Genomic DNA, 27858 nt, shown 5'->3' on the forward strand with positions numbered 1-27858 from the left:
AAGAATGCAGCAATCAAGTATGAGAAAGATCAGTGCACCCCTATGTTCATCGCAGCACTATTTACAATAGCCAAGAAATGGAGGCAACCTAAGTGTCCATTAGTAGATGAATGGATAAAGATGTGGTACATATACACAATGGAATATTATTCAGCCATAAGAAGAAAACAAATACTGCTATTTGCAACAACATGGATGGAGCTGGAGGGTATTATGCTTAGTGAAATAAGCCAGGCAGAAAAAGACAAGTATCAAATGATTTCACTCATCTGTGGAGCATAAGAACAAAGAAAAAAACTGAAGGAACAAAACAGCAGCAGACTCTCAGAACCCAAGAATGGACTAACAGTTACCAAAGGGAAAAGGACTGGGGAGGATGGGTGGGAAGGGAGGGATGGGGGGGGGAAGAAAGGGGGCCTTATGATTAGCATGTATAATGTGGGGGGGGGTGCAACACAGAGAAGACAATAATGATTCTACAGCATCTTACTACGATGGTGGACAGTGACTGTAATGGGGTATGTTGGGGGGACTTGGTGATGGGGGGAGTCTAGTAAATATAATGTTCCTCATGTAATTGTAGATTAATGATACCCCCCCCACGCCAAAAAGTGGACTAAACGTTTTAGGCTGATTTGATCACTCCTCTCTCTCCTTCAAGTTGGCTTTGTTACATTTCACTCTTGGAAGTCATATGCTTATGTTCCTTTATATTTCCCACCCCTCATTTCTTCCTTTGCTTCTTGCACTTGGAGATTCTAAAGGAGTAGATAGTTTGGGTAGGGTTATATGACTAGACATTCTGATTTGATTATTTGCTACAGTACAGGATATGAGGATCCTCTCTCAGTTGCAGAAATTATAGAAGCACCTGGACTTACCATTGGCAAACCGAGGTGACAGGGTCACTTTCTGAGTTAGGATAGTCCGACCTTGCCTGTGGCAGGAGTACGGAGATAAATCCTATCTACACATTTGAGCAAGAGGAACATAAAGACACCCCAGCTCACCAGCCCCAAAGGATTGTTCAGGACTCCATAAACCTGGATTGTAATCTTGGCTGCACCCTTGATTTGGGGGAAAGACTTCTGAAGGTCATCATTTCTCCTCTATACTGTGAGGGTAGTGAAATTTCTTAACTGTGTGAGAGGAGGCTAAGCAAATGAGACAGGAAGGTCTCAGTAAGGCTGCCCAGGGTGACGTCCCTTCAGGGGACACAGTGGATTCAGATCTTGTAATGAAGCTTGATGTTTCTGCTGGCATTTTTGTGATGGCTTAGGCAGAAGTGACCTGGAAGAGGGCATGAAAAGTACGGGACCTCTTAATTGATTCCTGTTCCCAGTGTAACTTTCACTCCACCAGGTTCCTTAACAGAACTAATCATCTTGCCACCAAACTTGATTTAAAGTGTTAATTTGAGGAATCAGCTCTATAATAGCTTCTAATCTGGCTGAGGCCTTCTAATGACAACCGGCCTAAGTGTAGTCATATTGTGAGAAGTTGCCATTCCCAAAAGCCTGGCTGCTAAGACAGTGGAGGACTCTGGTTTATATTGTATTTTCCTCAAGGTAATCCATGAAAAATACTTAAAATTAGGTTATACTTTTGACAGAGTATCAGTGTTCTCGCTGTTATGCTGCTTAGAAGGATTTAAGCATATGGCTGTTCAGTGACTTTAAAAGAATCAAGACAGTTTAAAGAACTTGCTTTGACAAACCTGTTATATCTCATTTGTAACAACATGCTTAGAATCTTATTTGTTTAAAGAGTATCTGAGAAGGTGTTGCCTTGTAGTTGTCCCACTGGGAAGCACCATTAAGCACAACCCTGGAGGGTTAGGATGTCAGAGGCTGAACCCCATGTCTCTTCCATGTGTGAAATACTACTCCCTTTATAGAACTTCTTGAAGTCTCTGAAGGCAGCTGGAGAAGTTTCTACCTACAGAAGCTCAAGGTCAATGCTGTGACCTTTTGCTAAAGTTGAGAGTTGCTAAAGTAAGTTATTATTTATCAGAGAGAGTTGATTAAGAGAACTAAGTAAGGAGAGTGCAAATATGGACTGTCTTTACCTTTTCATAGCAGCTTTGGCTGCATGCACCTGAGTTCACTTTGCCACCTGCATTCATAGGTGTGTAGCAGGATCATCCAGGAGCTGGGGTGTTCCCATGTCTATCTCCTCTTGGCACTTGTGGCAAAATGAATGTTACCATTGTTCATCTCAGTCTTTAATCTCTTTGTGAGAATATCTCCTTCAGGTCATTGTAGTTGATGGAAGCTTAGTGTGGGGGGCTGGGGATGTGATGCTGCACAGTTGGGCATCAGAGGAGGGACAAGGAGGAATATTCTCAAGTTTAACAGCATGTGAATAACAAGTGTCCCCTTTTATAATAGAGCCTTTTTTAAAAACAGCAGGGGTATCAATTCTGAAAATACTTTAGCTATTTACCATGTGTGAGACCTGAGGCTTCTCAACTCCTTTTGTTCACTTGGGAATAGTACTGCCTTTCTTCAGGGCCAGAGGAACCTGAGGTCCTCCTTGAACTGAAGGGGACCCTAGTGGGAGAGAAATAGCACAGCCATCCCTAACTTTAAATCCATAAACCTTAGAATTAGAAGGAATCTTGGAGGCTTAAGCCAGTCTCCTCACTTTACAGGTGAAAAAGCAGAGACTCAGAAATGCTAAGATTTGCCCAGAGTTGTACAGGTGGTTAGAGACAGACCCTTGATAAGAATGCATATATTTTTAGCTCTCTGTTTAGTCCCTTTTCTACCACCCCACCCCACCCCACCCAAGCAGCTAGCTGGACACTTGGAGCCAGATGGCATACAAGGAGTGCCTTCAGGGAGGTGGGGAAGGACACTTCCAGCCTGGTGTAAGGGTGAGTTGTGCACATTCCTGGAGGCCAGGGGTAGCTTCTATAGATTGGGGAGGGTGTAGACAGCCAGGCTCCACCAGGTTTTGTGTTTAACCTTATCCTCCTTCATCTCTGACCCCCCTCCCACCCACCCTGCTGGGTTCAACCTTTGCCTTGGATAGGTGTTTGTGTTATGCTGCTTTGAAAAATATATGGTGGCATTTCATTTATATGTTTTAAAGTTTAGCCCAAAGATCTTGATGTGTTCTTGAAAGTATGAAAGTATCTGAATTAATAAATGAATGAAGGTAGTGAGCCATTCGTTCGCAGAGTAGATGAAGATCAGAAAGTCACTGTGAGCTCTGCAGTTCTGCAGCTATCAGGAGGTGAATGCTTGTGAGGCCCCTGCCCCTCAGCTCAGGTGATAAAAGAAAGGCCATTCCTATCAGAAATCAGGATGAGAAGGCAGAAAACTCCAGGCACAAAGCAGTCACTGCTTTTGTCCTCAGTAATAAAGGCAGGGGACAAGTGGCCTTCTTTAGAGTTGGCTGTGACCTCCTTGTATGTGACTGCCTCCTTCATGCCAGGTGGGACTAGAGAAGGAGGTTATCTCCCAGGTTAGGATTTTTGTTAAAGCACAGGGTCCACTTCCTGTTATTCTTAGAGTTCTTCCTATGTATCTCTAGGTCACCCAAATGAGGATAGGAACATTGTTACTGACAACTAACTTCTCCCCTACCTTGAGTCTTGTGTTAGCTCATCTTTGAGATAAGGGCCAGATTTTTCAACCAAAACTCAGTTTCTTAGTCCTTGATTGGAGAGGAAGAACAGGCCATGGTTTTGGTTGGTTGGTTTTATTCCTTTCTCCCTCCCCATCTGGTTCTTCATGTTGTGCAGAGATCAGCCTGCCTGGGGTGTGATTGCAGCCCCAATCATCCATAGCTGTCTGACCTTCACTTCCCTGGGCCTCGATTTCCCTTTCTGTAAAGCAGGAATAGCAATGGTGTCTAGCACAGACGGTGAAGGGATTAAATACAGTAACAAATAAGGCACCCAGAACCCTGCCTGGCACGCAGGAATGGCTCCAAAATGTAGGCTACTCTTCTCATTTCTTCTTACCACTCCTTTCCTTCCCCCTGTCCTCCTGGGTAGTGACTGGGTAGATGGAAAAGCGAAATGAGTAGCAGCTCAGAGCTGCTGTGGCAAGAGAATTGAGACTTTCTGGCTGCTCTTGGCCATCCTTGCCACGCTTAGCACTGGTTATCTTGCATTGGTGAGAGCCAAAGGGGCTTTTCAGAAGGACTGACTACCCAGCCCTGCCCTTGGCTCACTGTGCGTCCTCCCTGGGCATCACGTGTGCTTTTCCGGTGCCCCTAGAGGGTCTAGCAGTGTAGCAGTGTGGACCACCACCAGCTGGTGCCCTGGGTTCAGACCTGATCATGATGGAATGTGGTGTTGGTTCTCACTGATGAAACTGCTTTTCATGGGGGCTTGGGAGTACTCCTCTCCTTATCTTACATGAGCGATGGGCTGTGTCCCTGTGTGTCTTGCTCAGTAGCTCTTGTGCCTTCAAAAAAGGAAAAGGGGATGTGCTTTCACAGAGTGAGAAACTATACCAATCCCATTGCTTTAGTAATTGCAGTATTACATGTGCTAAATGCAAGCAACCAGAGGTGAAGTGGGAGAAGGGGAAACACAAGTGATAAGGCAGCCCGGGGAGGTGCTTCACTGCTCCTTCCAGCACAGCCACCAGCTAAGAGGGGATGCACTGTTCCTGCTCTGGGGCAGGCAGGGCTGGTTGGGTGAAGCTGCTCCCTGGCGGGGATGGCCCCAGCAGACTGCCATCGCCTGCAAAGTCCCCGCCGCCCCGGGGGTTTTCGGCCATTCACTTCCCCGGTCCAGACTGTGGGTTGTGCCTCTTACTAGCTAGCAGTCCCAACAATGATGGCTTTCACAGAGATCAAAGATAATTAGGGTCGGGGGTGGGGGGGGGTGGGGGTGGGGGGTGGCGGGGATGCTAGGGAGTGAGAGGACTTAACAAACATCTTTGGAATTTAACAGAACATTTATGGAAGTAATTTGAGTTCATTATCACAGAATCACACAACACAGAATAAAGTAAATTGTTTATGCCCCTTCTCCCACTCTAGTTTCCTTGTCTGTGGGAAACCGGTAGCCACAGAAACATGGGTGTGTCTGTGCAGACGTGTGGCTGTGCTTACGCTCCTGCAAACGCAGATGGTCTCTTTGTTTTCTAAAGCTATCACACTCTGTATGTTGTTCTGCAGCTTGATTATTTTTTAAATTCAATTTATGGACAAATTAGTATATAAAAGTTTTACCTTTTTATTTAACCAAATTATTAGCCATACCTCTGTTAATCTTTCAAACAGGATAGTTTGAAAGTCTGAATAAGGAGCCACTGGTGTCTTCTCCTCCATCAGGTGACTCTCCTTTCCCAGCCCTGCCGCAGTTGGGAGGTGTCATCTCTGGAGAAACTGAGTCAGAGTGTATGGACTGATGAACAATGAGGAAGGGAAGGTGGGGTGAGGTGCCAAACCAAAGGCAGTAGGACCAGACAGGAGTCTGTACTATACCATGAGGCCCCAAACTTCCTTTCCCCTTCAATTCCAGAATTCTGTGGGTACAGATAAAGAGTTTGGAGGATCTTTGAAGAAACTGAGCTACTACAGAAAAAAGACATACAGATACTAACATTTGGTCACAAATGAAAAAGCTCCCTGGAGCCTATATACCAAAATTCCAAATGAAATATCAGCTAACCAATTCAATAGTGTATTGAGAATATACACATTACAAACAAGTACTGTTTTTCCCAAAAATACAAAGATGGTTTAACATCAGAAAACCTACCAAATGAACACAACAAACGAGGTATAACATGATCTCAGTTGATACAGAAAAATAATTTGGTTAAGTTCAGTGCCATTATATGTTTTAAAGTCTCAGTAAAACAATGGTAAAAGGAACTTCCTTAATTTGACAAAAGTTATGTAACAAATCTACAGCAAATATAGTCAATTGAAAAGACTAACTTAGTTGCAGAGGTTCTGATCAACAGGATAAGGAAAGAAAAACTAAATATAAGAATTAAAAAGGAAAAGAATACTTTTTCACTGATATAATCAGATACAAGATGAATCTATCAAATTAAATTGTATTTCCCTATACCAGCAATAACCAACTAGAAATATAAGAAATAATAGCAGAAGAAAGCATAAAGTTTCTGATATTTAACTGAAACTCGAATATGAAGAACCTCTATGGGAGATCCAAATAAATGGAAAGACAGTCTGTATTCTTATGTGAGATCTAATATTATCAGGATGATAATCTCCCACTCACATTGATTTATAAATTCAGTGCTATTCCAGTAACTGGAGAGCAAATTACCCCAAAATTTAGCTTAAAACAATAATAATCATTCTCTCATAATTTTTGTGTGTTGGTAATTTGGGAGCAGCTCTTCCAGGCATTTTTGGCCTTTTGGCCTCTCATGAGGTTGCATTCAGATGATAGCTGTGGATGGGACCGTCTCAAAGGGTTTTTCACTCACATGCCTGGTGCCCAGTCTGGGCGACCCGAGCAGCTGGGGGATGGGTCAGCTAGGGCTCCTTGGGCTTCTCTCTTTGTGAGCAAGCTTTCCATGTGATCTCCCAGCGCGGGCCTTCAGGGTCGCTGGACTTCTTGCTTGTTGGCTCTGGGCTCCCACAGCCCGTGTCCCAAGGGAGGACCAGGTGGAAGCCATATCGCCATTTTTGGCCCAGTCTCAGAAGTCATGCAGCGTCACCTCTGCACATTATTGGTTGAGGCAGGCGCAACGGTCACTCTAGATGGAAGGGAAGGGAACATAGACCCCATCTGTTGATAGAGGAATGTTAATACCACATTGCAAAGAGAGTGTGTGGGATGAGACATACATTGGTGCAGCTATCTTGGGAAAATACAGTCTGCCAGCCACAAGTGCAATCCCATTCAGAATTCTGATTTTTTTAAAGAGCTTTTATTCTTAAATGTATTTGAAGTAACAAAGTCAACTTCTAGAAAGAAAGTGCATCAGATAATTGTAAATTACGAAGCCCTAGCACTAAAAGCAGTATGGTGTCTATGCAAAAACAGGTAGAAGACAAATGTGGACTAGAATAAAGATCTCAGAACCATATACATATATAAACTATATATACTATGAAGGGGCACCACAAATTCAGTGAGGAAAGGATGGAATGCTTAGTAGAAAGCACAGGAAAAATTGACTTACAGCATGGAAAAGCATAACCAGATCTCTGTATAATTTCTCATACAGTGATAGAGTCTGGAAGAATTAAAGACCTAAATGAGAGTGGTAACATCATAAAATGAATACAGGTCCACCATCCCTTATCCACAAATCTGAAATCCAGAAAGCTGTGAAAACTGAAAGCTCTTTTATAACCCACATGGCAGCAAAACTTTCAGGTGTGGCTATTTATAGCATTAATAATTATTTATCCTGCTTAATGTGAATATATCACACATTTTACTGTAGCTCTTTTCTCAACTGTTATTATAAAAACTTTCAAACATTCAGATAAGTTAAAATTGTATTCCAGTGGGGACCCATACATCCACTGCCTGAACTCAATGCTTAACACTTTGCTGTATTTGTTTCATATATGTGTATGTATATATATTTTTTCTTTTTTGCTTTAACCATTTGAAGTAAGTTGCAAAAATTGTGACACTTTATCTGCATATACTACTACATATAGGTATTTCCTAAGGAAAAGGATATGCTTCCTCCAGAATCACAGTATAGTTGTCACACTTTAAAAAATAAACAGTAATTCCATAATATCATCTAATACCCAATCCATATTCAACCTTCCCCATTTATTTCTAAAGTGTTTTTCCCTACTGAATTCATGTTTGAGCATTTGAACATTATTTATTGTTCATTGAACAGTGTTTAGTGAACATTATTGAACACATGCTATTAAAAGTCACTATGGAAAATTAAAAAATTAATTAGACATATTCACTGTCTTCAGGAACAATGTCATGTGGGAGATGCAAACATGCATCTTGATGCAAGACAGGATGCAGTAAGCGCCATATCCTGGCAGAAACGAAACTATAAGGACGTGGGGCAGGCAGTCACCAGTTGCTTCTGCTCTAGCATCTCGGGGGACTGCTAAGTCCTCTCTAAGTCCTCTTGCTGGTCCTACCCAGTTCCTTCTCTGCTAAGACCTTAGAGTGATTCTAATATGAGAGATATTTGGCCTTAAAGAGACCCAAAATATATTCTTATTTGGCTTTTTTGAACTAAGATCTAGTTCATACATTGCATTTGGTTGGTATATTTCTTTCATTTCTCTTGATCCAGGAGAGAGAGAGAGAGAGAGAGAGAGAGAGAGAGTGTGTGTGTGTGTGTGTGTGTGTGTGTCACTGACTTCTTGTAAAGACTAGAACCAGTTGACTTATAGAATGTCCCTCATTCTGATTTGTCTGATTGTTTCCTTATGGTGTCATTTAACCTGTTTATACTATCCCTTGTATTTGTTTTTAAACTGGAAACTAGGCCTAGAAGCTAGATTAGTTAAAATATTTTGGGCAAGTATATAGCTATTGTTATGTATTTCATATTATATCATGCAGGGAGATGTGTGATGGCTATCAGGTTTTTCCACCATTAGTTCTGTTAAGTTTGATAATTTGATTAGGATAGTGACTGCCCTGTCTTTCTCACATAAAAGACAGTTTTTCTCTGCAGTTAACAAGTTACTTACAGGGTGATTTATTGGTGACTTGCAAATATCCTGTTCTCCAACAACCAAGTGATTTTAGTGTTCTAGTGATGAAATCTAATGGTTTTAATATCCATTGATAATCCTTGCCTGAATCAGTTATTTCTTTGATGGGTCACTTCAAAACTATTGATATGTATAATTGTGTGGTGCTATCCCTAATGTTGATAGGATTGTGACACGACATCACTCCTTTTTTTAAAATTAAGGTATCATTGATACACAATCTTATGAAGGTTTCACATGAGTAACATTGTGGTTACAACATTCACCCATATTATCAAGTCCCCCCACTGACCTCATTGCAGTCACTGTCTGTCAATGTAGTAAGATGCTATAGAGTCATTACTTGTCTTTTCCACATCACCCTTTTTTTATTGAAGTATCATTGATATACAATCTTATATTGATTTCAATTATACAGCACAGTGGCTCAACAGTTACCCACATTATTAAATCCTTACCCCTACTAGTATAGTTACTGTTTATGAAAGATTATATAGAACCATTAGCTATGTTCTCCATGCTATACTACTATCTCTGTGACCAACTTATATTATGTTTGAGAATTTTTGTGTCCCTTTATCTTTATCCCCCTCACCTTCCCCACCCCCATCCCTCCCCCATGGTAACCACTAGACACTTCTCAGTGTCTGTGAGTCTACTGCTGTTTTGTTCATTCTGTTTTGCTTTGTTTTTTATATTCTGCAGATAAGGTATGGTATTTGTCTTTATCCACCTGGCTATTTCACTGAGCATAATACCCTCTAAATCCATCTATGTTGTTGCAAATGGTAGGATTTCCTTTTTTTATGGCTGAAAAATATTCCATTGTGTATATGTATCACACGTTCTTTATCCATTCATCTACTGATGGACATTTAGGTTGCTTCCATATCTTAGGTATTGTAAGTAATGCAGTGATAAACATAGGGGTACATATATCTTTTTGAATCAGAGATTTTATGTTCTTTGGGTAAATTCCTAGAAGTGGAAATACTAGATCAAATGGTATTTCTGTTTTTAGTTTTTTTGGGAACCTCCATCCTTTTTCCCATAGCAGTTGTACCAATTTACATTCCCGCCAACAGTGTAGGAGGGTTCCCATTTCTCCACATCCTCTCCAACACTTGTTATTTCTTGTCTTTGGATAGTGGCCATTCTAACTGGTGTGAGGTGGATATCTCATTGTGGTTTCGATTTGTATTTCCCTAACATCACCCTTCTTAAGTCTGGCCGATCTGAATTCCAAAACTCCTCTGTCCCCAAGGTTTGCAGATAAAGGATTATAAAACAAGTAGGAAAAAATGCAGAATTTCTTTTTGTCACAGGAGCAAAGAAGAACTTTCCAAAGCACAAGTAAGGCAAAAACACAGGTGTTATTTAATGCTGCAATACTCAGAGAGACTGTAGAAAGAGAATAGTAAGAGGGTTAGGACTAAGCCTTGAGGCAGAGACCATTATTAAGTGGCTGGGAGGAAGAGGAGGAATCCTAAAAGGAGACAGAAGGAACAACTAGTGGGATAAGAGGAAAACCAAGAGAGCCCAGCGCAGAAGCCACAGGAAGAAAGTGAGTCCAAGAGTAGGGAGTGGTGACCAGCTCTGGGCTCTTCAGCATTATGTAGATGAGGACTTGAGAGTTGACTGCCCGATTTGGCAGCAGGGGACCAATTGGTGCCCTTGATGAGCAGTGCTGATGGGCTGGTGAAGGTAGCAGTCTGACTGGAGTGGGCTTAGGGTGAAAGGGCAGAGAGGCATTAGTGAATATAGACAACCTTGTGGAGGAGTTTTGATGAAAAGCAATGCAAAGAAATGGGGAGAGAGCTGTCAGGGGAAGCAGAGTCCAGAGAAGGCATTTTTTCAAAACTGAAGAAATACTTGCATATTTATTTACTGATGAGAATGATCCAGTAGAGAGCAAAAAAGTTAAGAAGGTGCCTACCCAAAATGACCATTTCCATTTGCTAGCACGTGTATAAACCAGAAGGTGCCTATAAAGTTTACATTGAAATGGCTGCTTCTGGGGAAGAAGGTGTTCGGGGAGGAGAAGGGAATGACCCTTGGGGATGAAAGGAAACAAGCAAGAGAAGGGCCTTGATCAGACCAGTGTGTCATGAATTGTGGAGTGAGATTAAATCAGCCCTTGGAACCAGAGGATAAAAACAAGCCTGGAGAGGAGCACCTGACATCACTGACATCTTGCTGTGAAACCACCAGTCATCCAGCCCCCACCACAGGTGGATGACAGTAGAGTAAAGCCATTTGCAAGGTCTTGAAAAACTTACCCTTTCCCAGGAAGCTTCAGGAGGGTGTGCTCCCTCCTAAAGAATGGAGTGAACCAAGAAAGAGAAAACCAGGAATCCAGGGGAAGGGATCTAACAAAGGAGGATATAGTAAGTCTGCTGTGTCCTTGTGGGACGTGAGGTACTGTATCAGTACTTAGCTCTGTGGAGTCAAATTTGGAACTTTTCAGTTTGCTTTTTCCCTTTTTTACAAAAATAGCAGCAGTAGTAGTAGTTGTAAAGTATCTGTGTCTTAAGTAAGCAGTTTTACTGTGTGAAATTTACCCAAAGGATATAAGTGGACAAGTGCCCACATTGCTTGAAGTGCTGCCAAGATGCAGTGTTGTTTCTAATACTGAAAAACTGGTGACAACCTAAGTGTTGCCCTCCCTCTGGAGACAACCGTCTGTGGGAAACTAGCTAAATACACTATACCTCCATACAATAGGATGATATATAACCATTTCTCAGAAGAGTGAGGTTAAGAAGATAGATCCCGTGTTAAGTGTTCTTATCACAATAAAATGTTTTTCAAAAAAAGCAGACTTCAAAATAGCCTAAATGGCATGGTATGTTAAAAAAAAAGTCTTGACATACGAATATTTTAGTCCAATATATTTTAAAAATAAAAAACTTTTCTCCACTGGGGGAGAGAGAAGGCCTCAAAGTTTAGAGCCAAGAGCCAGTGTCCCCAAAGAGAGTGGCGCCTTGGGAAAGCCTTGAAGTGGAGGAGAATGGCGGTTAGAAGTGGTGAACATTTTGTAATGTGCTGAAGTGATAAGGAGGAAAGTCCACCAGCCATCCCAGCGGTGGTGAGAAGGCACCTGACGAGGCTGGGAGTGTCAGTCTGTGAAGACGGGGGTGGTGGGCAGCTGTGCGGATTTGACGATTCCCCTTCTCAGAAGGCAAGGCTGGGTTCCAATCCAGACCCACTGTTCCTTTTTCGTGGGTTGTGCTGACCGGTTTTGCCTTTTAAAACCAAACTCAAACATTTGCCTGTTGGAAAGTTAAAGACCCACTGATCCAGTTTGGGAGTGTGACCAGTTTGGGAGTGTGACCTCTGGCTGCAGAGTGAGAGAGAGAGAGAGAGAGAGAGAGAGAGTGTGTGTGTGTGTGTGTGTCTGTGTGTCTGTGTGTCTGTGTGTCTTTTCCTTTCTCCTCTTCTGTAAAATGCCCCTGAGGTTGCCTCTCCAGGCTATTTCGAGTACACTCAGAAAGGTGATGGTCCACTTCCCCCGCCACCGTTTCATTCAGCAAAGGTGTGGAATCTAGCTGATGCCTAAGGAGAGCCAGTGGGGCTGAAGAAAGTGAGAAGAATGGTATTTTCTGTGGCTCTTTAGCCAGAGGCCTGAACAGTATTAATTGGTTCATTTTAAAGACCTGAGTTAAGTTTAGCCAAAATCAAGAGATAGTCTTTTAGTAACGCTATTGCCTTTCAGCAAAAAAAAAGAGAAGAAGAAAAGGAAAGAAGGCAAGAAGAGTTGCTTTGTGGATAGATGTCGACAGTTTGGAGTCCCCCCACCCCACCCCCCAATCCCAAAGATTCCTACTGTAAATGCTATTCTTAGCTGCTCCCTTTTACTTCCAGAATCCACCATATTTGGACATGTGTTTCGGTGTGGTCCCTTATACATTATTTTCCCTCAGGGCTCAGACTTGAATCTTCATGCATTCTCCTGGAGTGGGCGCATCTGTTCAGGGCTTGCCCTTGCCCATTGTTTCTAGCCTAATCCATATCTGCAGCTGAGATCTTCCCTCTGGGCCTTAGCTCCTTACACCAGTCCAGGTATTGCCATGTATGTCTCTCAGAGCCCTCAAACTTGGTGTGTTACACACTGAACCATCATCACTATCGCTGTCCCCTTTCCATATTCCATCCTCCTAGGATTCCAAAGTGCATGGGCCCTTACGGGCAGACCTTGGAGATACTGTGGGTTCAGTGCAGACCATTGCAGTAAAGCAACTGTCCCAGTAAAAAGCAAGTCAATGACATTTTTGGTTTCCCAGTGCATATAAAAGTTATGTTTATACTGTGCTGGAGTCTGTTAAGTGTGCAATAGCTTGGCTTTGGGAATGTTGTAGATTATTTGATCTTCTCTCCAGACCACTGATACTTTCACTGTATCAGCAATAAGGCTTTTGAGTTAAAGTGAAAGATATTTGATTCTTCCTTTCCCTTGAACCCTTAAAGGCCATTGTAGGGTTATTAATTGGCCTAATTTCAATATTGTGTCTCAGGAAATAGGGAGGCCCAAGGAGTGGGAGAGAGATGGGTGAACAGCCAATCAGTAGAACAGTTAGAATGCATTATCAATTAAGTTCCTGTCTTAATATGGATGCGGTTCATGGCACCTCAAATTATCATAGTAACTGACCAAAGATCACTAATCACAGATCACCATAACAAAAATAATAATAATGAAAAAGCTTGAAATATTGCAAGAATTACCAAAATGTGACATAGAGTCCCTAAGTGAGCACATGCTATTGGAAAAATGGCACCAATAAACAAACTCAACACAGGGTTGCTACAAACCTTCGGTTTATAAAATATGCAATATTTATAAATTTCTATTTATAAAATAGAGCAAAGCACAGTAAAATGCGTTATGCCTGTATTTACCCAAATTCTGCAGCCAGAAACCTCTGCACGCATACCTCTGACTTCTAAGATAACAAACCCAAGAGTGTGGACTCTTTAAAGATCTTTTTAATTCATATACTTTTCTTCCAGGGTTGGGTACAAACTACAAAGGGATGTCAAAAAACTCAGTAATCAAGATAAATAATTGTTCAGAGTCAGGTTAACCAGATGTCCCTCTGCATTCTGAGTCTACCATATGGCCCATTAGGCAGCCGATCCAGAATTCCCAATAGCATAGGGGTTTACAAGGTGTTGGCAGGCTAGCAGGACAGGCCTGCTTCTCCCTTCTCTCCATTCACACCACCTTTGGCCTGAATGACTGCAGCAATGCCCTAACTGCTCTGCGGGCTTTTAGACCAACCCAGTCTAGTTACTGCACCGTGTCCAGAGAAGTATTTCTAAAATATAGTCCCTCTCAGAACTGTGGTATTTCTGGAATGATGCACCAAATCCTCAGTGTGCCTTAGAAGGCCTTATCCAATCTGATCCTTGCCTACCTCTTGAAAAAAAAAAAAACTTAGGAAATTTTTTGTAATTACAATTGAATATATATATAGGAAAATGCTTGTATTACATCATAAGTATGCATGTTGATGACTTTTCACTAACTGAACACCTCTGTACCCAGCATCCTAGGAGACTCCCTCCTTCCCCTTTCCAAATACTACCCCTGTAGCGGGTAACAGCTATCCTGACTTGTAACAGCATAGATTTGTCTTATATTTCTACTTCAAGTGGACAGAATCATAAAGTATATACTCTTACATCCTTTTCCTTCACTCAGCAGTATGTTTGTGAGAGGTGTCCATACTGTAAGGTATTGTAGACCTGCCCTTCGCTTTGCTCTAAGGTTTCCCATTATGTGTGTACACTCTGTGCATCCATTTGTTCTTGTACTAGGGATGCATAACAAAGTACTTCAAAACTAAGAACCATAAAACAACTGTTTATTATGCTCACAGATTCTATGGTCAAGTATTTGCATAGGGCATGGCAGGAGCAGCTTGTCTCCATGATAATGTGGGGCCTCTGCTAGAAATCTGGAAAGCTGAGCACTGTAACTTTTGATGGCCTGTCCACTCCCACACCTGGCTCTGGCTGAGACCTCACATAGGGCTGTCAGCCAGAATGCTGATGTGGGTGGCCTCTCCATGTGTTCTAGGCATCCTCTCACAGCGTCGTCGTGACTGGTTCCAAAGTAGGGGGAGGGTCCTGGGAGTGAGCCAGGCAGCCGCAGCATCTTTCATATGACTTAGCCTCAGAGGTCGTGCATTTTGACTGTACATAATTGGTCAGAACAGACACAAGCCCACCGAGGTTCAAGGGGAGGGAAAATAGACTCCAACACTTGATGAAAAACCAGCAAAGTTCTAGAGGTCCATGAGGGACTGGGAATTGTCCTAAGGCCATTTTTGAAAAATACAGTCTTCTTCACTGTCCTCTGGTGATAGGTGTCTACCTTTCTGATCCAGCTACACTGATACTTATTTTAGTTCTTAGAAAAAACAGCCTGTCACGTGCGGTCCCATCTGCTTGAAACCTCTTCTCCCATTCCTGCCTTGCCCCTCTTCCCCTCCCCAGTCCTAACTGCCTGGCTGGCTTTTGCTTATTCTTTACCATCAGCTTAGTTGAGATATCCCTTCATATAGAAAGCATTTCCTGGCATCACTGCCGTCTCAGTTCCATTTGGCACCTTGTCCTGTTCCCATCATAATAGTGATTGTGAGGCAGTGCACTTGCCCCGTGTGCTTGTGTGTGCCCCCTCATCAGAGCTTTAGCTCATGAAGGAGCCCTTTCTGCCTTGTATGCTCATCAGTGCCTGGCACTTAGTAAACACAGTAAAATGGAGAAAGTGGGTTCAGCCTGCAGTGACCAGCTGCTAGAGACAGTGATGTATGCAAAACACTGAGCATTAACACAGTTTAATACATCGGCCTAGCTGAATCGTAGGACACACACACACACACACACACACACACACACACACACACACACACACACAAATGCAAGCACTGAGTATCAAAGCAGGGAACAATTTTGGGTTAAGTTAAATCCCGTTAAACCCCCTTCTTTTGCAGCTAAGAAATATAAACATTGCTGTGACATGAGTCACCCACCCGGAAGTAGGTGCCTTGGGACCAGTGATCCCAGGCGCACACCTTGAGGGGAGGCATTGCAGTGAATGGAATTCCGTTCAAGCCCCTCCACCTGCCTTCACCTCTGAGATGCAGGGACTGCGTTAGTCCAGTAATGAGTCCCACCCTCTGCCATTCAACCCTGTGCAAACAGGAAGGAGTGGGGCGCCCTCTTTCAGTCCCCCTGCTCTCTCCCTCCCAGGTCCTGGGCCATTTGTCAACCTGTTAACTAGTTAGGTGAGAAGAAGGCATTAACAGCAATTGAGTCTAGGCCTCTTTTCATGGATATTCATCAACAGTGAGGTGAGCCTTTTTTTTTTTTAGACAGCCTTCTGGTACAGAGAGCTGAGTTAATACTGTTCCTCAGTTTGTAGCATATTATCATTGTCTGGGCATGGCTGTTCTCTTCGGTTTATTCATTTGCATGTTGATTTACTCCCTTTTAGTCCTACTCTCCAATTCCCTCCCCTCCTTAGCCAACCATGCAAATGTGTTTGATGTGTATTCTCTTATGGTTGTATTACGAATTGTTGCTTTGTGTGCATAAATGGGGTTTTTATTTTTGTTTTTTGTTTTGGATTTTAGTTAATCATGTGCTTGTGTTTTTAACTTAAGTCAATGCTTGGTGCTACAGATCCCCTTGTTTCTTTTTTTAACGGGCCCTGTGTTCAGGTCTACCCTGTGTGTGCATGTGGTCCTTGCTGCTGCTTGCTGCACACGTGCTCTACGGTGTGCTCATCTACTCCCCATTCACCATCTGGGCTGCCTGCAACTTCTGCCCAGCTCCCTGCTGTGCTGAACATCTTGTGCTATCTTCAGATTGGCCTGTGGGAGGATTTCTCTGGGAAACATACCCAGAAATGGGCTTGCTGGATCACAGACCAGTGAACTTTCTGGGATCACTTCTACTGAGGACTCAAAAGGTGATTGTGTCCCATCTCTCTCCTATTTTCTCTAAGTGCCAGGAAGGTCGGTTGCTTAGACTGCCCCAGCTTTTAGCCTGGCTCTAGAAGCTTGCAGTGATACGGTCCAGAGAGCAGAGACAAAGGTTGGGATTTTATTTTCTTGTGGATCAGCTTAAAGTTTGAGTTCCTTCTCTGAACTGTTCAAACTCACAGTGCTCCTCCTATGGCCTTGTATAAAATGAGCCATGGCTGCCAAAGTTTCTGGGATCCTGTGGTCCATGACTGTTTCTTAGCCTCTTGTATGGAGGCAGCATGAGGTAATGAAGAAGTCCATACAATGGAATCAGGCTGACAAAAGTGCACATTGGCTTCTCGATGTGCATGCCAGCGCCTGCACAAGCTGCGCCATGCGGTCATCCCACAGGGTGGGTGTGGAGGGCCCGCCTGCAAGTGCACAGCACAGAGCCTGTCCGGGAGTCATTTCAACTCCCCCTTCTTGAGTCCCCGTTTATGAGACATGAAAGCCTCCAGTAAGAGTGTTGAGAGGAAGCATCCCAGTGCTTCATAAATTGGGTCTAAAGGGTGTTAAGCTATATTAAAATATGTGGTATCGTAGAATGTTTATGGATGGACTTATGTCTGGAATTTGCTTCAAAATAATCCAGGTGCAAGTGGGAGTAGGTGGAAGTGAACATCAGGTGACCATATAATTAATTATGCAGTCCCAGGCATGTATGAGACTAGAAGAGAGACTATTAATCACACCAGGACAACAAGGTACCCGCAAACCAAGACATGGAGACCCCAGGGGAAAGTGAGACACCAGGACTGATCCTGAGTTGATCATTGTTGAAGCTGGGTGATGAGTACCTGGGAGCTCGTTGTATTCTATTATTTTGTTTGAGAATTTTCAAAATCAAAAGTTTGCTGTTTTGTTTAAGGAAGTATATCTGCCAGACTGCTGAAAGCATGCAGAAGTCCCCACTCCAGTGGCTGCTGGGTCCCTAGGCAGCCCCTTCGTGGGATAGGAGGCCCAGGTCACCCAGTGCTACTCTCCCATGTGCTGGGCACTTCCACCTAAGGGCAGGGCAGGAGGAGTAGGGAGACAGACCCTGCCAGCTCTTGTCCATAGGAGGAATGAGAAACCTTGAGGGTGTTCTAGCCCAGCTCAACTTCGTTTTGCTTGGGGGCAGGGCTGCTGACCTTTTTCCTGCCCCCAGGACTTTCAAGGCCTGCGCAGGTGGCAGCTGAAGCAGATGCCCTCACATCTCCTGCACAGCACAGTGCCGGGGGCAGGGATGCCCGCAGTCTCTGCACACACGTGTGATTGTTATCTGCACCCCTGTTGGAACCACGAGCTAGGCAGGAAGCAACATGACCACAGTGGGTTATTAACCACCACTGCCTCATACACACTGTACCATCCTACTTAACCCTCACTGTGGTGTGGCAGCTGCTGGAACCTCAAGTGGTAGAAGGTAGCCTTGCTGGGAATGAACCCAAACAACAGTTTGACATACCCTGAATTTGTTATCTCTTTCCACTTGTAGAGTGAGGCCTTTTTCTCCCAGTTCTACAAAGTGATATTCTTTCATCCAACACATACTTCAAGACCTATCATATGCCACGCTCCAGGGAGACTGCGGAGAAGGAAAGGACTGCCTTCCAGGAGCTTATACGTTAGTGGGCAGTGGCCGGTGCAGTGGTGCTGAGTGCTAAGAAGAAAGGGCAACACGTTGGGTGGGGAGGTAGATCTAGAGTGGTGGCTGTTTCAGGTGGGTTTCTAAGGGAGTGAGAAGGAAAGCAGGTGTCAGAAAGGAGCATCATGAGGGGGACCAGAAAGCATGGGCAACATGTGGGTTTAGTGGAGGGGGAAGAGGAGGGTCACCTTTCTTGGGTGCTGCTGATTGTTAGAGAATTGACTTCAGAATACCACCAGGTGGAGGTCATTGGTAACCTTTGTAAGGGTGATTTGGGGGGATTGGCGTAGTTGAAGAAGGAATGGAAGGAGAGGAAGAGAAGAAGGCCATTGCGGATAACTTTGCAGGCACTTTTTGCTGTAAATGGAGCAATCACTGAAGGTGTGGGTGGCGCTGAGAGAGTGTTGTGTAAGACAGGGACTAGCGTATGAATGCTGACTGAATAGAGAGGGAAGAAGTCTTTAGTGGAATTTGTAAATGGCTCTAATATGCTTTAGCAAATATTAAATGATCCTGATCATGAGGTAGAGCCCTGGAGGGCCTGGTTCCATTTTCTTTTTCACTTAGAGTTCCCTGTTCTCCATACTAAAAGTAAGTCACAAATATTTGGGCTGGTCTCAGAATAGCTGTTATAACATGCTTTAATCTTCTATTATCTTTCTCTTGTTATACAGATTGTTCTGAGGTTTTTGGGTTACAAGCCCAAACCCTTTTGACAATCTAAATCTGTGGCTCTATTCCCCAGAAACACACACCTACCACAGAACCTGGCATGTCATTTCAGGACATTGATGGGTCCTCTGATGTCCATTCCAGGAGCATCCAGGTCAAGAAGCTGCATGTCAGATGTATTCATTAGACAGTTACTGCTGGCTTGTGAGAATGATGAAGGAATGAGAGCTCTGGGGCTTTATCTTTTCTTCTGCTACCATCAGTTCCTTGAGGGTAGAAATTGTATTTATGTTTTTCCATGCTTCCTTACCATTTAATAGCAAGAATAAAAATGAATGGACAGACAGACTGACTGACTTAGCTGCTCATGCTACTTGAGTGTGGCAAATAACTACAGTTTTCAGTGGTGCCCCAAGAGAGGATGCCATGCTTGAGTAATTTTTAGTAGAACCAAGGAACCCCAACTAATACTCCGTTTAAAATTAAAGTCCCCCCTTTTAATATAGGGGAACAACCTTGTCTCCTGGAACATTTTATGTTGGCTTCCTTTCCTGCTACAACAAATTATCACAAAGTTGACCACACAAATTTTCACTCAATTTTGGAGGCAAAAGTCAAGTCTGAGACAGTCTGACTGGGCTAAAACCAAGGTGTTGGCAGGACTGCATTTCCTCTGAGGTCCTGGAGGAGAACCCATTCCTCGCCTTTTCCAGCTTCTAGAGGCTGCTGGCTTTTCTTGGCTCATGGCCTCTTCGTCCACCTCCAAAGCCAGCAGCCTAGCATCTTTAAACCTCTCTCTCATATCTGTTTCCCTGACTCGCCTCTCCTTTTTCCCTTATAAGGAAATTTGTGATTACATTGGGCCCACCTGGATAATCCAGAATACTCTCCCATTTAAAAATCCTTAATTTATCACATCTGTGAAGCCCTTTTTGTCATGTAATATCTCAGGTGTCAGGGATTAGGATGTGGACATCTTTGGGAGACCCGTATTCTACGTACCACAGATTTGAATAGCTGTTACATACATGTTTCATTTATGCCTAGACCAGTAAAATGATTCATTTTATAGATAAAAAACGTGGAAGCTCAGGAAGATCAGGCAGCTTGCCCTTGGCCACATAACTCATGACTTGGATGCTAGAATTCTGAGTCTGGATCTACATTGTTCCATTCTGTTTGGCTGCTTATTTTTTAATTCTCTTATCTTCCACAGATTTCAGTAAGTGGTATTTGTCAATGTTTAGTTTGCTGATGCCTGTATCTTGGGAAGTTGTGTGCTGATTTGAAATGAAGGAGTGTCACAATCTGTGGAAAAATAGTCATCAAGGCAAAATGTAAAAATGAAGAAGGCATTCCCAGTTTATGTGGTCCTCCCATTTCAGAAACATGTATGTCTAAGGTCCAGTACAGTCTGCTTACTGACTTAATATTTTTGTCCACTACATGCACTTGGTTTTAATATTATATCATATTATAGATTTTTTGCTTGCCAGCCAGATTGCTTATCATTAGGAGATGCCTGACTTTCTTAACCCTGGAGCTACTATCATGAATAAAGATTTATGAGCTCTTGTCATGTTCCTGCTTACCACCCTAGAGTGTCTTCCTCTTGCTCCACCCCTTCTCCTCCCATTTTTGTCTACCAGACCTCATCTGAACCAGAGGTGAAGAAAGCCAGTATGTTAGCACACTTTATGTGGCTTGAAGGGGTCATTCAGTATTTTAAGGAGCTTAGAATTGATTATCCTTCTTACTCATGCTTTGTGTCTGCAGGTCTCTGGGAAATCCTTTTTAACTCATTGGTCAGTGCCTCATAGCTCTCTAGAATCCTTCCATCTCTTTCTCTAAGGTACCGATAGCCAAAAGGATGACAGAAAAGCAAGGGTTGAAACATGAAGGTCTTCTCTTACCCTGATAGTTCCCTCTGATAGGATTGATTGCTCCATTGAAGTTAGGCTTTTAAAAACAACCCCATTCTATTCTTCTGGCTTCTTCCTCTGTAGATGCCATTTCAGAGCACAGCTGTGGCCTATACGACTATGTCCTCTGAGTTCCTGCTTCCATCTACTTCTGTGTTGGAGGTACTCTGAGCAAAGGATGCCCTGCTGAGAAGGGACCAGGTCTAGGGCCAGGCAAGATGCTAGCCAGTGTTTACTCTGCCAAATAGCCAGGCATAGCCTGCAATGTTGCTGTGTGCCAGGGGCCATGCTGGAGCTGATGGTTTTTATTAAGTGAATACAGCAGCATGTGTTCTGTATCCTGAGATTATACTGGGAGCCATGGAGGAGCCTTCTAGCAGACCTCCAGTGACATGAAAGCCAGGGCTGTTGGCATGAATACATGCAAGTTCCACAGTGCCAGGCAAATGGTGTTTTTCTATATGAGCAGTCACTTAGATGTGAATGTCATGTCCATTTGCCTGGTGAGGCAGATACTGGCTGAACCTGAGCTAGTAGTGTGTTCAAGTCTTTTCCTCCTTGTCAGTGAAAAATCTCTATCAGCAATGTGGACAGTGTCTTCAGGAACCCAGAAATAATTATACGGTCCTGTATAGAATATACTTTTCTCCTCCAACTCCACCTACTCTCTCTATCTCTCCATTAAAAAAGCAGTTATTCAAAGGTTGGAATTTTTAAGTATACCGGTAAAGACCCCAAGACTTGAAAAAGAGTGTATTCAGAGGAGAAACAAGCCAGCAATAGGGTGGTTCCCAGCACAGTCCTGTTTCTCTGGGCAGGTCAGCTGAGGGCACATGCTACCACGGAAGTAGCATGGCTCCTGCATGGCTGGTGTCCTGCTCAGACAGTGCCTCTCTGGGATTGGAAGAATGAGGCTCCCTTCTGTTTCTAATCAATTCATGAATCCTCTGGGGCCGATAACTACCTTTTTTGCTTAAAGATCGGATTTTATTGTCCCCTTGGTCTTAAGGGGAAGTAGTCCTTGGCCCCACTCCTTGCTGTTCATTTCTGCCCACTCCAGCAGCAGCTGTGGGCATTGGGTCCCCAGGGGCATAGGTATGTCGTATGCTGTGATTGAAATGAACCTGGGGTGGCCATTGAGAGGAAAGCATGGTATTCAGCTAACTAACAAGTTATTTCCTGTCCAAACCTGCCTGTCCTGTTGCCTAGCTTATAGGTAATCCCTAATTCCCAATATCTACGAATTTAAAGAAATTCTGGCTTGACCCTTTGGATATGATTTTCCTCTTTCAACAGATGGGCCATCCTTTAAATAAGACATCTCCAAAGAAAACGCAAATGTTCATCTGGAGACTACATCCACACTTTCTGAATCATGATTTGATGCCTCTAAATTTGCCCAAGATTGATAGCCAGGTGACAAATGGTTATAATTTGACATTCATCTTCCTTGGCCACTAGTTGAGGACTTGATCACACTCACACTGAGGCTCTCATCTTTTTCGTACTTATACCTGCCCAAGCTCAGGTCATCAGCCCCTCACGTCCCCACGTCCCCCTGTCCCCATCATCCGCCTTCCTGAACAGTTCTTCCAGGGCCTCTCTCCGGAAGCAATGGGTTAGAGGGTCAGAGAGAACAGGACTGAAGAGTAGCCATTGCTCCTGCTCCTGGCAAATGTTTTTCCATTCTTCACTTGGCTGGAATGCTGTTGTTGGGCTCCACCTGCCTGGACTTGCTTTAGCGGCAGGGTGGGTTTGACGTCATCAGGCACATACTATGTGCACACCCTGCAGTTCTTGCCTTTGTTCCCACTGTAGATATCTTCATGGAGCCTGTTCTCATTTGCAGTAGATGAACAGGAATAAATTTATTGGATATGTGATTGGGATTCAATCTATATATATATTTTAAATACGCACATATGTATTTTTCCATATATTCATTGATTCTAAGGCACATACATATCATAACTCTAAAATCAGGATGTGTCATATAATCACATCTTAAAATTATAATAGGCAACTTCTTTTTCTCTCTTGGAGGTTCATAATGGGGCCTCTTAAAATTGATGGCATCTTCGAGTCCACAAAATACATTATGTGGGACAGCTTATCTTTCACTTCTTTGCCTAAAAAATTTTTGAGTTTCTCAAATAGGCAGATTTATCGGCAAGCCTCAGTATATTCAAGCTACATTGTATGCAGCCTGGCGAAATGGCCACCCCACATATCACATGGTTTTCTCTGCACAGAACACTCATACATCCATTTGGTTGGGCTTTAGAACCATACTGGGTGCTACACAAATATTGCTAAGTAGCTTATACAAGGCCATCTATCTAGGATTGGGAGAGTCTGTTTCTTCTGACTCCTAAAATTACTTTCTGCCAGACCAGTCAGCTTAGAATCTAGAAACAGCAAAAATATGTTGGGGTGGGATATCCGCTACTAGAGTAGAGAGTGGAAATCACTACTTTGAGAATCTTTATAGTAGGTAAAAATTGGTAATCCAAACACCCAGAGATGAAAATAACTAAATACAGTATATCAGTATAGAACATATAGACATTGAAAATGACAAGTATGTAGATGGCTGCTGATAAAAGGAAGTATCTATATTTAAAAAGCAGGATACAACTATCTAGGCAGAGAAGATTCTGGGAAGATAGTGGCTGGAATGCATGTCTCATCTCTTTGACTTCCAATGCCAATTATCTACCTCTTTGCAGACAGGGTCCAGAAGGAGTTAGAAAGGTGCTGAGCACCTGAGAAAATACTAAGGCGTAGAAGTTAGGGAGGAAGAGATAAGACCTGGAAGATGGAACCAAGACACTTGACTTAGGAGTAATAGGAGTCCTAGAAGGAGAAAAAGATAGAGGAAGGGTGTATCAGTCAGAACAGACTAGTACCAGATTATAATGTAATAACAGAAAGTCCCAAAGCTCAGCAGCTATCTCAACCAAGTTATTATTTCCCCCAAGCTGCAGTATCCAGTGTAGGTCAAAGGGCCTCTGCCCATTGCTGTTGCTTAGGAACCCAAGGTGATAGAAGCTTCATCTCAGTGCAGTAGTGCAGGTAATACAGTAAATCATGAACTAGTTCTTAAAATCCAATTGGAAGTACATACATTACATCTGCTTACATTTCAATGGCCAAAGCAATTCATAAACCCGACTTTAACCTCAAAGGGAGCAGGAAGTGCAGGCCTACTATACGATATAGCTGGAAGGAAGAAAGATAGTAATTCAAACCCTCCTCATGGTATAGAACATTTTCGTCACCCCAGAAAGTTCTCTTATACCTTTCTCAGTCAATCTCTGGCCCAACTCCATCATAGAGATAGCTACTGTTCTGATTTTTTCCACTGTTGATTAGTTTTTCTCTGCTCTAGAAATTCATGTAATTGGAATCAAAGTATATGCTCTTTCTTGTCCTTTGCTGACTATGTTTTTAATATTCATCTGTGTTGTTGCATGTATCTCTTTATTGATTGTATTCCAAGATTAACCACAGTTTACCCATTCTGTTGATGGACAGTGGGTAATTTTTGGTTTTGCTTGTTATGAGTAAAGCTGTGATGAACATTCTCATAAACATCTATTGGTAGACAAGTGTTTTCATTTCTTTTGGGTAAATATTTAAATGACTATTTGGGTCAAATTGCACAGGTCAGACTAGGTATCTGTTTTGTTTTCATGAAGAACTACCAAACTATTTCCCAAAGTGACTGTGTCATTATACATTCCCTCCAACAGTATAGGAGAGTTCCATTTGCTTTACATCTTCACCAACTTTTGATGTTGTCAGTGTCTTAAATTTTATTATTTGGCATTTTAATAAACAGATGTCTTAGGGCTCTCCAAAGAAACAGAACCAATAGGAGGTAGATGAAAGACAGATAGAAAGAAAGAATATAAGGAATTGGCTCATGCAATTTTGGAAAGTGTTAAGTCCTATAATCTGCTCTCTGCAAGTGGAAGACCCAAGAAATCCACCAGCTTTAGTCAGTCAGAGTCTGAAGGCCTGAGAACCAGGGAAACCAATGGTGGACATGCCAGTCTGAGGGTAGGAGAAGCCCAGTGTCCCAGATCAGTCAAAGAGCTCAAAATCTCCCCTTCTTTCTTCTTTGAATTCTGTTCAGGTCTTCAACAGATTAGATGATGCCCACCCACACTGGGGACTGCAGTCTGCTTTTCTCAGTCTGCCAGTTCAGTTGTAATCTCATCCACAAACACCCTTGCAGACACACCCAGAAATAAAGTTCAACCAAACTTCTGGACGCCCTGTGGCCCAGTCAAGTTGGCACATAAAGTTAAGCATCACAACATACGTACACACACATACACATACTCTAATATGTTAAGTCACTTTAAGCATCAGTGTGGCTCTCTTCTGATGTCTCCCTAAGAGAATTTTCTTAACACCTGGATTGACAAGTGAGCCCCAGCCCTTGGAACAGAACCTCAGAGGCCGAGTCCAGAAGAGAGGTGCTGAAGAGGCAAAAGTCAGAACTGCTGGGCCCTTCCCTAGTCCAGAATGTTCTAGGAGTGACCAGTCAACACCTCATCAACTCGTAAACTGTGCATTGGTTTCCAGTTATTTCTCAGTGGTGAGGGAGAGAGAGAGAGAGAGAGTGTAAGAATATGATACCTACAGCCTCTGCTCTTGGGGACACATCTGCAGTATAGAAATGTAGAAGAAGGTCATCCTGAGTTATCCCTTGACCTTTCTTTTGTAATAAATCCCATTTATTTATGTATGTAGTCAAGTCTCATTTTATCAATACTAAGCACCACAGGGCATGAGCAGGAAAGATCCAGGCTGGAAACTAGGAACTGGGTGGTAGGGACACAGCGTTGCGGGTGGTGCCATCTGAGCCCCTAGGTGAGAGGAGTCTGCATCAGCCCTCTTCCCTGGAACAGGAGGCCCTGCCTGGATGGTGTGGCTTCCTTTTCCCTGGTTGCTTCTTTAGATTCTTCTCCCTTTCAGTGATCCCAGAGACAGGCAAAACTGGGGCAGTGTTAAAATAGCACATTATAGGAGGGAGGGTCAGGGAGGGAACTGGGGCAACATGCAGAGCACACGTCCCATCGTAGAAATCAGGTCTTAAAGGAGAAGTTGCAGATTTCGAAAATGAGAAACGCTTTATATCACAAGATAAATGTTGTAGAGAATTGGGAAAGTTGTAAGTTGAGCTGCTAGAGCCTGTCCTGCCTCAGCTACTCCAGTCATATGCAGGAAACTGGGTACAGTCTGAGAGGCCTATTTAGCCTAATGCAGGAATATGCTCATGCCTGTGATCATGTGTGCATTCCTGGGGTCACTGCTGGTTTCCTTGCCAGTAGGCTTACCCTGACACTGCAAAGAGTTTTCTGGCACTAACGGGGGTCACGGCCCCACACAGGTGGCGAGTTCAGGCTTGTCTTCTCTTGGAGCTCTGGACTTTGGGCCAGCTCAGGATTCCCCCATGTAGGCAAGGTGCTGTTGAAAGACAGCAAACAGCTGGACTCTCCTCGGCTCTTCTGGCTGTATAACCTCGAGCTGATCCCATGGCAAGAAGAAAGATGGAAGTGAGGTCTCCATTCTCTCCTCTGGTTTGGAGGTTTGGAGTGGAGGGATCCTGTAGCAGCAGGTAAAGGGTTGGTGGAGCCCACCCAGCACAGAATCGGACAGTTGCTGACAAATTCCCCAAGGTGCTCTGTCATGCATTCCTTCCTCGTTTTGAGAGGTTGGCAGAAGAGAACTAGGAACCGTGTCACTTTCCTGCCTCAGCCACAGCCTGGTGGGAGCAGACGATGGCGGAGGGGAACCAGTGTCAGACTTGGCTGGTAAGCCTGAGCTAGCCAAAGCCTCTCTGCATTCTATCAGTGGCAAATATGATAGACACAGCAGTGTGGGGGGTGCCGCCCCGGAATGAAGTAGATGGTAGGGGTTGGGGTCCTGGGAAAGGCCGCCAAGGCACTTGCTGTCTCCTTGCCCAGCTCCCAGGGTGCTGTGGGCCATCTGGGCTCAGGTGTGGTAGGGGATGTCCCTCAGGCTCCACCTGTAGCTTTCTCAGAAAAATAAAGCATTCTTCCACACACTTAGTGAATGCTGATGAAGGTCTCAGGACATTTGACAAAATCAACTTGATTGGATGACTTTGTGGACTTTTGGGTTATCTTTGTTTGCAGGGGTTGATTTTAATCGAGTTTGGACTTCTTTCCAAAAGGGTATCAAACTTTCCTAGATATTTTAGCCTTCAGATAGCTCATAAAAGTCACAGTATATTTATCATTCTGTAGGGCTCTTGGTGCAGAATTGTGACTGGACACATTATGAGAACAGATTGGGGCAGTAGATTGGTAGAACCCATCTTGACCATTGGATGACCTTGCAGGAAAGAAGGTGGGGGACATTAGTTTTTTCCCCTTCGTACTCCATATTTTTCCATCCCTCTTACTTTTGCCCTTCATTTTCCATTTAAAGATAATTTACAAACTCAGCATCTTACCACCAGTTATAGACTCAGTGCCAAGTGGAAAGCAGACTCTGTCCTTCCATATTAACAGAATTCTCAGAAAAGTTATCAATTGTTTGAGTTTATGGGATGATCTAGAACCATGGATACATCAGGAAAAATTGGGGACAGTGTGGAAGATTTGAAGTTAGTTTTTAGTAATATCTTGCATCTGGGTAGCATTTATGTTCTTTTTGCCATGAATTCCTCCTCCTATACTAATCAGACAGTCACCCAGCCCAGTGAGCAAGGGCAGTCCGGCTTCCTGGGTGTTGTGAGTCAGCACTGGCCCTTTGGCTGCATTATCTGGGGCCAGTGACTAACTTTGGTACCCTCTTCTCCAAAATAGAGTTAATGTTAGTACCCCTTCATATCATGGTAAATGAGAAGACGTGTAAGCCCAGTGGTTGCCCATAGTAATGGCTAGAAAAATGCTTTTAT

General features: G+C 43.4%; 1 protein-coding gene and 1 long non-coding RNA gene across 3 annotated transcripts in view; both read left to right on the forward strand.

Annotated features, from left to right (window-relative positions):
* Positions 1-27858, forward strand: part of ZNRF1 (zinc and ring finger 1) — an 87852-nt gene that overhangs the window by 42367 nt on the left and 17627 nt on the right. The gene's annotated exons all lie outside the window — the stretch shown is intronic.
* Positions 4758-6277, forward strand: LOC130681053 (uncharacterized). The gene is made up of 2 exons (XR_008994101.1): positions 4758-4846; positions 4880-6277. It is a non-coding gene; the product is annotated as an uncharacterized LOC130681053 (long non-coding RNA).

Source organism: Manis pentadactyla, chromosome 15 (genome assembly GCF_030020395.1).
Source record: "Manis pentadactyla isolate mManPen7 chromosome 15, mManPen7.hap1, whole genome shotgun sequence".
NCBI classification, from domain to species: Eukaryota; Metazoa; Chordata; class Mammalia; order Pholidota; family Manidae; genus Manis; species Manis pentadactyla.